Source organism: Rutidosis leptorrhynchoides, chromosome 3, assembly GCF_046630445.1.
Source record: "Rutidosis leptorrhynchoides isolate AG116_Rl617_1_P2 chromosome 3, CSIRO_AGI_Rlap_v1, whole genome shotgun sequence".
NCBI classification, from domain to species: Eukaryota; Viridiplantae; Streptophyta; class Magnoliopsida; order Asterales; family Asteraceae; genus Rutidosis; species Rutidosis leptorrhynchoides.
Genome location: NC_092335.1, coordinates 234,902,211 through 234,915,639, shown reverse-complemented (window position 1 = coordinate 234,915,639; position 13,429 = coordinate 234,902,211). Strand labels below are relative to the sequence as shown.

Here is a 13,429-nt window from a genome sequence, read left to right as displayed (position 1 = left end):
ACAAAGTTGTTTATTTATTCTATTTATACTTTTGCAGGCACCAAAGGATTGGGCAGGTGGTTCGTATATAAAAGATTTGATATATATCCATTACATTTAACTTGGATTGGAAGGTTTGCTTTATAACATTATCTTCCTTTCATTACTATTTCATTATCTTCCTTTTAACAAAGAGTTTTGAATAAAGCTCAAGAGATAACATGTGCAACTAGGGATAGTATATTGTTGTTGAATGCTATTAACTAGAGTCTGTCATAGTTGCCTAAAAGCTATAAATTGTGCTTATATTACCATTATTAACAATTTTACATTCTTAATTCGTTTCCAATGGTCATGTATTGAAAGCTTTTGTTAGAAATAATATCATCTCATTATCCAATTCCAAAGTATTTTACTCATTGTTTGTCTATGTTCCGTCTTGATAATATTTTAATCTTGAATAGGTGATCAACTGGCATATGAACATGAATGTTGGTACTATTATAAAGAATGTTTTCTAGAAGAATTCGCTACAAAGCTTGATAATTCTTATTATGTTTACTAATAACCTTTCCTTTAGTATTTTATTTATATTATATTTATATTATATTTACCATATTCATATGTATTTTCAGTAAACCTGTGATTTCACGGGTTATGATAATGTAGAATTTTTTTTGTCAAACCCGTAAATTCACGAGTCATTAAACTAGTAATTATATAAAACTAAATAGTGCATGGAATATGGCTGATCATGTGAGACGTGTGAATGCTTTACACATCTCCTCAACATTCAACTTTGACTCAACAATATTCTTGCTAAACTATTTTATTTGGACTTGTACGTAAATGGGCCAGAGAGGAGCCTGTTAATAATAATTGTGCTAATTTAGGCTATCCTTCTATCACCCAGGCTCGTATCAAGCGACTACACTCGTATTAAGCGACTACAGGCCGAGCAGTTCTTCTCTCGCACAGAAGCATCTATGGTTTCGTTCCAATTCTCTGCCGCTACTCTTCTTCCTCTTCGTTTCTTCTTTGGAGACTACAATCGACTACCTATTGAGGTAATATTACTAATCAGTTAGTTGTGTGTGAATAATCAGTGTGTGTTTGTGAATATTTTGTGTTTTCATGAGCTGTTACTGCATATTTTGTGAATATTTTGTGTGCAAGTGTGTTTATGAGGTTAGGGTTTAGAGGTTAGGGTTTAGGGGTTGTGGGTTAGGGTTTAGAGGTTAGGGTTTATGATTTTAGGGGTTAGGGTTTATGAGTTATACTTACACCTGGCAAACCAAACCTAACACTTAAAATTTGGGTCAACTGGGTTTAAAATTTCGGGTCCAATGGGCCTTAAATTGTCATTGAATAGAATAGTCCGGGTCCAAAAGAGATTCACAGTCTTGTCACGATATATTAGTCCGGGTCTCGACGGGTTTACAGCTGGGTCGTGAAATCGAATCCCCAAATCGGCAAAATCCCCAAATCGCCAAAATCCCCTCACGTTTCGCATCTGTCTTCTCGTTCACATAATCACATGGTATGATTTTATCTTCTATATTTCGTCAATTTGATGTTTAATCTGATTATTATCGATGTTTATGCGCTTGATTGCTGATTGATTGTGAATTTAATAGTTGAATTTGTCTTAGGTACATAAGAGAAAGTCTGTGTTTGTTGCTCAACTGGGTATCATCAACAATTCAACATATAACCTTTCATCGATTCAATTTCAACTACTGTGTTTAAGGGTTTTGCAATAAGTAAATTGTCGTGCCCGGTTATATATATATATATATATATATATATATATATATATATATATATATATATATATATATATATATATATATATATATATGGGCACGATCCGTGGCTAAGTTTAAAATGAGTACAAACCGGATAAGCAAATGTGAACCACAAAATATCATAAAACCTCATTCACCTATAAAAAAACGCGGAGGGGCAGCATTGTCATTTTACAATTTATCAAATAACAAAATAAGCAACAGATACTGTAACTTACATACTGAAGAACGTATTAGAGTTTTTAACTGATCAGATTTCTTCCTCTCAAAACCAAATTAAACAACAATCTGAATCTCTTCTTCAGCTCTTCTTCATCTCCTTAATCTCTTCTACATCTTCTTAATCTCTTTTTCAGCTCTTCTCTCTCAATCGAATTCAACAAACAATGGCTATTTTGATGAATCTTCAATAACAATGGCGAATTTCCGATGAATGTTCGATGTACAGGGTTTTCTCTTTAATTTGTTGTTACCTTTAGTATTATTATTATTATTATTCGTTAGAAAATTGTATGCTTAAGTGTTTGATTGACTGAATACATCATACGATATTGCACACTAGGTGTTCGATCATTTGTCTCAATGAATGTTGTGTTATGTATTATTGCTGACCTTGAGCCCCACTAGATACATTCATTTTATGAATCTGTAAGTCCCAAATTTCCTATCTTATTATTATAATAATTATTATTATTATTATTTTGAGACATTTGTGATTTGAACATTTTGTTGCTATATTCTTGTTTTGGTAGGTTGGTCATATGATTCAAGCTGAGTCCGAGGCATCAATATGCACTTCAAATTATTCATTCTTAACTCATTGTAGATTGTTTTGCATTTAATTATATAAAATTGAAATATGGACTTATTAATATTGAGTTGTTCAAATCTTGCTCTAAATAGAGAACCATTAAAAGTTACAGTTTGTGAAACAATTAACATGATGCTTTTTGTTTCTGAAGGTAGCAATCTTGACCCATTGTAAAAGCTTTGAAGAATCTGCCTATGCTAAGTAATGGATGCTTTTTGTTTTTCTCTGGAACTTGAAATTTTTGTTTTTACTAGGTAATCTTTTTGACTTCTTATTGTACCATTTGTTAAGAATATGCATGCATCAGGATATACATTATGTATACTTCTTGTTGTGAATGTTATAGTTTCATGGTAGTTTTTGTTACTAGTTTGTGCAGGTACATAATTATGGAAAAGCAAAGTCAACGAAAGTCAATGATAGATGATATTAAAGATTCATGTTCCAAGTGTTGTAAAGCGCCAAAGGCTAAAGATATTGAAGATATAGAGTTCAAAGATTGGAAGTGTACATTGAAGATGTTAAGATCAGAGATATTAAAGAAGTTATTTGGCAAAGTCAACTGGAGTCAACAGTCAAGAATTTATTGAAGAATTCGAGCTGCTGTTTGTTGAAGATGGTTCATGTATGATTTGTGATTTTGGTACATTCTATGTTTTTTTTGCAGGGATATGATCGACATAGACTTAGTTCTAGACAATGGTATTTGTGGATGTATAGACTAAGAGGTTTTTATTTTTTAGGTCATTGATAAAATGTATAGATTTCATGTTTTTCTAGTGTAAGTCATCTATTGTTAAAGTGTTTCGGGAGGTCACTTCAAAACACCCGCCCCTTTTGTAATTTTTTTGATTCTGGTTGATATAAATTTTTTCGGGGTACTATCCCCTTTACCGAAAAAAGACCAAATTCTTTTTTAAGATCAACCCATATGAGTTTGAATTTTAGATTGTAACAGATGATGTGTGATTTTTTGAAAACAATTATTATTCATAAAGAAAACATTTATCATTCATAAGATAATAATATTCATCAAAATATTATATTTTGTATGAAAATACGATGAATGATAAAAATTATCTAATGAATGATAGAAACAATACCTTATTAATGATAAACATATCTTACAAATGATAAAATTACCCGATGAATGATAAAAATGCCCGATGAATGATAAAAATACCCGATGAATAATAAAAGTAGCTGATGAATGATAAGCGAAGAATGATCAAAGAACATGATGAATGAAAAAAAAATGATGAATGATAAAAAAGCATTATGACGAATGATGAAAATCAATTCTTTGAATTGAAGTAGAAACTATTTTGTATGAAAAAATGATGAATGATAAAAAAATACTCGATGAATGATAAAAATATCTTACAAATAATAATAATACTCAATGCATGATAAAAATACCCAATGAATAATAAAAATAGCTGATGAATGATAAACGAAGAATGATAAAAGAACGTGATGAATGATAAAAAAAATACCCGATGAATGATAAAATACCTGATGAATGATAAAAGTACCCGACGAATGATAAAAGAACGTGATGAATCATAAAATACGAAACCGATTATTTGTATGATAACGTTAATTTGTATGATTATTTGACTGTGTTTTACTGATGAATGATGAAATACGAAACCGATTATTGATTATTTGACTGTTTGTTACTGATGAATGATGTAATAATACACTTAATCATATGATTATTTGACTGTTTGTTACTGATGAACGATGTAATAATACACTTAATACACTATGAATGATAAAAAATTCACTATGAATGGTAAAAATTCACTATGAATGGTAAAAAAAAAATACACTATGAATGATAAAAAAAATATACTATGAATGATAAAAATATACTATGCATGATGAATGATGAGTGATAAAAATATGCTATGAATGATAAAAAAAAAACACTATGAATGATAAAAAGTACACTATAGGGTATGAATGATAAAAAAAATAGAATGAATGATAATAAAAAACAGTATGAATGATAATAAAAAAAAACAGTATGAATGGTAATAATGAGGTAATGAATGATAATAATTGAGATGCTGAATTATGAAAACGATGGTATGAATATAAAAATATGGTATGAATGATAAAAAAAAAAGCAGGTAACAAGATAAAAAAAAAGTTGCAAATTTTCTGATAGACTAAACACACAAAAATTATTGATAAATAACAATAAAATAAAAGGTTGAACATGATGAAGGATAAAAGGTATCAATGGATGATAAAAAAACACCCGAAATTAAAAAACTTGGAAATGTATTAGTAGAACAATTACAAATTATTCTTACACAGTATTAAAAAAAATGGAAAAAAAAAACATTACAAACAGTATAGTCTTCAAAAAAACTGGAAAAATTTAAACACGAAAAAATTATTCTGAATCAGAATGTTCTTCTTCGAAATCCGCATCTTCATTCTCATCCTCACTTTCATCTTCTAATTCAAAATCGACAACTTTTTTTCCTTGCCATGAAGCAAAGACATTACCAATAACAGGCATAAGACGATTTGGAACCATAGGAAACCATAATTTCTGACCACCAGGACCTTCATCCTCAAAAGAAGCCAGAAAATGATTTTTACAAACTGAGCTAGTACCTATAAAAAAGTAATATAAAACATAATAAATGATTAAAAAAGGAAACAATAACAACAAATAAGTACATAAAAATGATTAAAAAAGTAAAAAAAAAAAAAACAACAAAAGTTGAAAGTTCATATAATCAATCATGGTCATTTAACAAAAATTTTACCATTCATACTCATATATTTATCATTCATACTAAAATTTTAGCATTCATTCTAGAGGTGTTCATTAAATGGATTTAACCAAATAACCGACAAAACCGAATGTTTTTAGGTGAAACGGATTTGGCTAATTCGGATATGGTTCGATTTTTTGGTGAAACCCGAATTACAAAATGGTTTGTGGATTGGTTTTGGATTTAGAAATAAAAACATGGATATTAACCGAATACCCGATTAAATTTGAAAACATACGTTTTATTTTTTTTGTAACTAATATATTTATTTAAAGTATGAACAATATACAGAAACCATCTTGTTTAGAACTTGGTGTTTTTATTGGTTACGATATTATTTTAATATTTGTCTCTAAGTTTTCTAGTAACAGCTTATACAATGAATATTTTTTTTTTGCTTTATAACTGATAGCTTAATTGTTGGTCCAAATTCACATTATTAGCTGAGTGTGTTTTTTGATTCTTGATTTGTGTATCAACTATTATCCCTAAATATTTTTAATTTGGTTTAATTGGATAACCGATCCAAATAACCGATTTTGAACTTGGTTGGATTGGTTTGGTTTTGATAGATTTAGTTTGGTTATTGGTTTTCATAAATTATTTTGAAAAACCGATTAAACCAAAACGTTTAAACCATCTAAACCCAAAACCGGCCGAACGAACACCCCTAATTCATTCTGAATTTTTACCATTCATACTCATTTTTTATCATTCATTCTGAATTTTAAACATTCATACTCACCATGCAAATTCTGAACACCGTGAATTACAAGAGTCAAACAAACTTGAAAATAATTATCAATATTAATATATTCATATTATATCATCAGATTATATAAAGCTTGGCCAAACTACTTTTAAAAGGGAGAATTGATCATTATATAAGGTAGCCTTGGGCTTGCTAGTATTGCTTCTAAGTAAAAAGTAGACATAACAAACTTTGCATAAGCAAATTAAAGCATAAAATATCACATAAAGAATGATGGATTGCAAGGCTGATTACAACTTGCTCACGTTTTTAATGTTCTAGAGTCCTTAATAAGAAATGATGAGCACTGACCTTCTGACAAGATTGAATATGTGTCCTTTCATGTGTAACCATAGAAGTTTTGGTCTCCTCCCTGGCTATGTCACTTTCTGTAATGCTAGTATGAAACTTCTCAAGTTCTTTATCCTTCAATAAGGTTATTGAGTTCCCATCTGGTTCTAGTTCAGTGGAAATTAACGAACCAATCTTCTCAATGGACAAGTACAAAAAATGTTAGGTTTCAGTGACCATAATTCATTCAGGCATTTCATCAAAATTCATCCAGTCATTTCATCAAAATTCATTCAGGCATTTCATCAAACACTTTGAGTGCATCATAATAAATAGTTTATTTTTTATTAGATGCACGAAATGATAGTTAGTGGATGATGAAAAACTTTATTATGATATATATACTAGTAGTAATTAATAAATCATTAACAAATTGAGGTTTTACCTTAATGAACTATTATGGTTCATGGTGAGTTGCAGATACAGAATAGACAGATCTATAAATGGTGAAAAACGGTGAAGACAGAGCTATTGTGGTTCATGGTGACGAGAATCAATTGTGTGAATTAGGGTTCTGAGATTAGGGTAGAAGGTAGACAAGGAATCGTGAGTGAAAGTGAAATTTGGGGGTTGGGGGAAGGTTTTGCAGGAAAGAAAAGGGAGGAAAACATTAATAGGTGATAATTATAAAATGACCATATTACCCTTCCGTATTTTTCAGGCTTTTTACTAAAATTTACAAAATGAGAGGCCCATATTCACTTATTCAGTTTGTACCCCAGAGGGAAGCACTTTTTTGGAGGGAAGTAATTTTTTTTCGTTTTTTGAAAAAAATTTGTTCACGAACATTATAGATTAGATAAAAATATGAACATTTAAAAAAGACACTTTGTGATGAATGTCATTATTTTGGCGGGAAAACACTCGAAGAAAAAAATAAAAACATTCAATGCTTTGAATGTTTTGCTGCCGAGTTTTTCTTAAGGGGTTAGAAATTAGGGTTTAGAAATTAGGGGGTTATAAATTAGGGTTTAGCTATTAGGGTTTAGAAATTAGGGTTTTGGGTTTAGAAATTAGGGTTTAGGGTTTAGAAATTAGGGTTTAGATTGAATATTTTAACACGAACGGTTTAGAGTTTAGGGTTTAGGGTTTTGGGTTGAGGGTTTACGGAGTAAACCCGAAAACCCTAAACCCTAAACTCTAAACTCTAAATCCGGCTAAATTCGAAAAAAACACTTCACACAAGATGAAAACAAAACGATTCAAATAAACTCGGTAGCAAAACATTCATTGCATTGAATGTTTTTATTTTTTTTTCTTCGAGCGTTTTTCCGCCAAAATAATGACATTCATCACAAAGTGTCTTTTTTAAATGTTTCTCTTTTCATCTATTCTATAATATTCGTGAACAAAGTTTTTTCAAAAAACGAAAAAAAAAAAAAAATAATTTGCTTCCCCCTTCCCCTAAAAGTGCTTCCCTCTTGATTATGACTATATATATATATATATATATATATATATATATATATATATATATATATATATATATATATATATTTTTTTTTTTTTTTTTTTTTTTTTTGATTTATTAATCTAATAATGTTTTCAAAATAAACTCATAAATGCTGTTTGTTAGTTTGCTTAAATTGGTTTTCATGATCTAAAGACAAAAAAGTTTATTTAATAGTATAATGTGCTTTTTATTCTTACCAAGGTTAAAAAGAGACCGATTCTGTTTATTTGAGTACTTGTAACATGTGATAAATTAGAGTTTAATCATTCTTATATGTAAATTTGTTTCATTTTGTTAAGCTTTATGTGTTGAATTGTTGATTATTATTAAACTTTAGCAGTATTGTTTTGTTATGAATTGCTTTAACATGCACTGCTATGTTCCACTTATTTGACCTGTTTCCATTCAAGTTCGTGTTTATATTAAGCCCATTTGTTTCATATATGTCTCTAACGGCTACGGTTCATCTGTAGACCCTCTTCTAATATTTGCATCCATGTACTCTATATTTCTATATTTGCAAAAAAAGGGTCCCGACCCGACCCGAAAAAAGAGGGTCTCGACCCGACCCAACTCGCTTTTGACCCAACCCGTTTAACCCGTTCAAAATTTCTGACCCGTTTAGACCCGGATTCGTTTAAATCCAAACCCGTTTCGACCCGACCCATGCCGACCTAATTGCCAGGTATAGTTATATGGTTTGGGGGTTAGGGGTTGAACTTAGGATCTGTTATCGATGTTTGAAATCGCTAATGATGTTTATTTAAGTTTCATAGAAAGTCAATTTTAAGAGAGTTTAGGTTGAATTTAGCTTTTTATGTAATTTGCATAATATATATATGTAGAATGTTTTACAAAGTATTTGAACAAGTTTTTTTTTCTTCCAGGTAGTGGCTAAAGAAAAAGTAAACATCCGAGTTATGGTCGCGGGACATCCTAACTCAGGCAAATCAACGATCATCGCTAAGTTGATCGCTAGGACTATGGATCAAAAAAAGAGAATTCGTTTTGAGGAAGAAGGTGATGACAAGTTGAGCGAATGGTTGCTGAGTGAATTCGAAAAGGAAAGGTTCAGATTCGAAACAAGTAGATTTATCTGCTCGTGGACGTTGGAATCAACGAAAAAGTTTAAGGCAGATTTTGTTGGGTCTATGTTTTTGATATGACTTGTCCATCACCCCTAGCTTGTTATCCTAATAAGGTTGAAAATGTGATTTTTTTTTAATGAACAAGGTACCATCTAATATAGGTTGAGTTTTCTTAAAGTAGTTTATACTAATAATTTATATGTTTCATAATTTTTTACATCACTTTTATGTTTAGATGGATGCTGTGGAATATTCCAACAATGCTTTCAATGATGCTGTGGGTTATGTGAAAAACCAATTAAAGGACAATGGATGTGAACTAGAAAAAGTTAAGTTTATACCCGTATCAGTTAAAAGGAGAGATTCTGGTTACACGATCTTTCTTCTTAAAAAGTTAAGTTTATACCCGTATCAGCGTTAACTTTTTCTAGTTCACATCCATTGTCCTTTACCTGGGTTTTCACATAACCCACATCATCATTGAAAGCATTGTTGAAATATCCCACAACATCCATCTAAACATAAAAATGATGTAAAAAATTATGAAACATCTAAATTATTAGTATAAACTATTTTAAGAAAACTCAACCTAGATTAGATGGTACCTTGTTCATTAAAAAAACACATTTTCAACCTTATTAGGATAACAAGCTAGGGGTGATGGACAAGTCATATCAAAAACATAGACCAACAAAATCTGCCTGAAACGTTTTCGTTGATTCCAACGTCCACGAGCAGATAAATCTACTTGTTTCGAATATGAACTTTTCCTTTTCGAATTCACTTATCAACCATTCGCTCAACTTGTCATCACCTTCTTCCTCAAAACGAATTCTCTTTTTTTGATCCATACTACTAGCAATCAACTTAGCGATGATCGTTGATTTGCATGAGTTAGGATGTCCCGCGACCATAACTCGAATGTTTACTTTTTCTTTAGCCATTACCCGAAAAAAAAAACCTGTTCAAATACTTTGTAAAACATTCTACATATATATATTATGCAAATTACATAAAAAGCTAAATTCAACCTAAACTCTTTTAAAATTGACTTTCTATGAAACTTAAATAAACATCATTAGCAATTTCAAACATCAATAACAGATCCTAACTTCAACCCCTAACCCCCAAACCATATAACTATACCTGGCAATTAGGTCGGCTTGGGTCGGGTCGAAACGGGTTTGGGTTTAAACGAATCCGGGTCTAAACGGGTCAGAAATTTTGAACGGGTCAAAAGCGGGTTGGGTCGGGTCGAGACCCTCTTTTTTCGGGTCTGAGACCCTTTTTTTTTTAATAGAAATATAGAGACATGGATGCTAATATTAGAAGAGGGTCTCTACAGATGAAGCGTAGCCGTTAGAGACATATATGAAACAAATGGGCTTAATATAAACACGAACTTGAATGGAAACAGGTCAAATAAGTGGAACATAGCAGTGCATGTTAAACCAATCCATAACAAAACAATACTTAAAGGCTAAAGTTTAATAATAATCAACAATTCAACACATAAAGCTTAACAAAATGAAACAAATTTACATATAAGAATGATTAAACTCTAATTTATCACATGATACAAGTACTCAAATAAACAGAATCGATCTCTTTTTAACCTTGGCAAGAATAAAAAGCACATTATACTATTAAATAAACTTTTTTGTCTTTAGATCATGAAAACCAATTTAAGCAAACTAACAAACAGCATTTATGAGTTTAATTCTCATAACAGTGGTTAGGTGCTTGAAAATCTCAAAAGGAGACCAAGGTTCAATCCTTACCACCCACACTTTGAGGAGCTTGCCTTTCAAAAAAGCATTTATGAGTTTATTTTGAAAACATTATTAGATTAAGGTTGAAAATGTGTTTTTTTAATCATGAACAACTGTATCACCAACACTTCTACCACTTCTACCTTTAATCATGAACAACTCTAAAAAGTGAACTATTTGAGACAAATGAAACTGATCAAGGAACTTGAATACGATTATGTAACTTGACAGACCCCTTTAACAAATAAAATAATTTCATTTTAGTGACTAAAAGGACTTACCCCTAACCTCCAACATATATATCGAAGTTTGTGGGTAGTTTTTATTTTAATTGAGATAATTTACGTTTTATCCCCCTAGAATTCAGGGTAGTTTTTGTAAGCAACTCATAGTTGGAGGGGGTATTTTACAGTTTTGGGATGGAGTTTTGATCAATGTAGTTTTGGGGATGGAGTTTTGGTCAATGTAATTTTGAGCAAGTTTTGTGAGTGGGGTGGGTTCCAAACGACAAGGATTCCCTTTAGTATATAAGATTGACTTACAGTTTTGGGGATGGAGTTTTGGTCAATGTAGTTTTGACCAATTTTTGTGAGTGGGGTGGGTTCCAAAGGACAAGAATCCCCACCCCTTTTATATAAGATTAATAATAATAATAATTAATATTGACCCCGCTTTTTTAAACTCGGAATTGATCACAGTCCGATATTATGTTTGATGGATGGCTACAAGCTACAATTGTCTTCTGCAACAGAGGTAAATTCCTCACCCAAACTTTTGCGTAATCAATCAACTACTATTACTGGGTTAACTTATCCTTGTAGTTTATGTTACTCCGTTGACCTGAAAACTTGAATTTAGGGGTTTTGTAGTTGTTAATGATTGAATGATGCAGATTGTATAGGTTTTTTCGGGATTAACAATCGCAATTAAACAGAATCACAACAATCGGACAGCTAGGGCTCAAGAACTAGCTGTGAAATTGTAGTGTAATTGATATATTCAATTGAATGAATTTTGACAGTGTAATAAGAGGGAAAATGTTTACAACAACTGAAAGATGATTATTATAATTACACTACTCTAGCTATATAGTGGAATAACCGAACCTGTTATGAATTGAGTTCATCCACATGTCGTTATTTCTGTTAATAGTTGCAACTGAATCAATCATGTGCTTGGCACGTGCTATAACATTGAAATATTGGATTTTTATAATTATGTTCTGAAGAAGTTTAATTCTTGCTTACTGACCCAAGTCTGATAGACAATCAAGTGAGTTTATGATGCAAATCAGATAGACTAAAAGTATCCATAATTAATAGAGTATTTTTAAAATCAGCGCCAAATTTAAATAATTAGTACTTACCAGGTTGTATCTTTTGAACAAGTTTTGAAGATTGAATGACTGTTGTTATATGTCTTTGAATAGGAAACAAACTCTTTAGGCTTGGGGGTAAATAGAATACCTGGGTCCCGTTTTTTCATATCAGTTGATCATTTGGTTGTTTTTTTATCGGTAAGCTATATGGATATCATCATATTTTTTATGTTGATTAACTGATTTATTATGTTTATATGACAAATTTGTGGGTGCCACTTTAATACTTTTATCTAAAAAAAATTATGATGCTATGGATTATTGTTGTTTAAGAAGAAAGAACAATAGAAGCATTTGTGGGTACTACTTTGATGCTTTAATTCTTGTTTATCTAAAAATGATCAAATCTCTTGTTTTCAAGCAATGTATATAGTAACGCTGGAAACTTACTTAACTGTTGTTTTGGATTAAAAAGGAACGAATGAACAATACAAGAAAGCAACCCCAAAAAGATGAGTAAGCAAGAAGAAGAAGAAGATGGTTGGGAGTCGAGTGACCTGTTTAACTATCCATATTCAGGTTGGACCCTTATTTTAATTTACACATTTGTCAATTATTATTGATTATTTACTCAATCTTGGTTTACAAGTTGTAGTCAGATATATTTGTTATGGAGATTTTTCAATTCATTGCACATCTTGTACGTTTTAGTCTTGAAATAAACTCTTCCTTTTTACTAGCCAAATCTTTAGTTAATACATGCGGATATCACCTGAAAGTCTTATATAAGAAATGTTCTCGTTCGGATGATGTTGTAAAACTATGTCTTACTTGGAATATATGGTAACTCGATTATATGTATGATGTATGTTCGCTCTATTTGGAATATAGATTTCTTGTTAATACAAATCCATACCCTGTGGATTTAGTGGTGGAGTCACCGTGATCGCACGTGCATTCACAGTATCTTTTTGTGAAGGGTATGTTTGTAATTTCTCATTCGTTTTAACCCTAATGCCATCCCTAATTTCCACATTTCACTTTCTTATATTTATCAGAACCCCTCCAGTTCCACTCTTAACGACGCCGCTTTGCGATTATAGGTATGTCTTCCTCTTTGGCTTCTTTGTTTAAATGTTACCTTTTTGATCTTTGTGTTATCTTCTCTGTTTGTAATTTGTAACAATCCTTCTTAGTTTTTATTGTCTAGTCTTTAACTTGTCGGCCGTTCGCTTAATTCCTTTTTACTGCCCATGTTTTATTTAAACATCAGGATTAAAAATCTAATATGGATCTTCCA

The 13,429-nt window shown here is 31.0% G+C and overlaps 1 long non-coding RNA gene across 2 annotated transcripts; it reads left to right on the top strand.

The window, feature by feature from the left end:
- Positions 1-931: 931 nt before the first annotated feature.
- On the top strand, positions 932-13,429 carry LOC139897285 (uncharacterized). Of its 2 annotated transcripts, XR_011776495.1 has the most exons (5): positions 932-1,046; positions 11,510-11,564; positions 12,605-12,708; positions 13,021-13,109; positions 13,188-13,429. It is a non-coding gene; the product is annotated as an uncharacterized lncRNA (long non-coding RNA). The 2 variants fall into 2 exon arrangements; XR_011776494.1 differs by lacking the exon at positions 11,510-11,564 and having other exon boundaries at positions 937-1,046.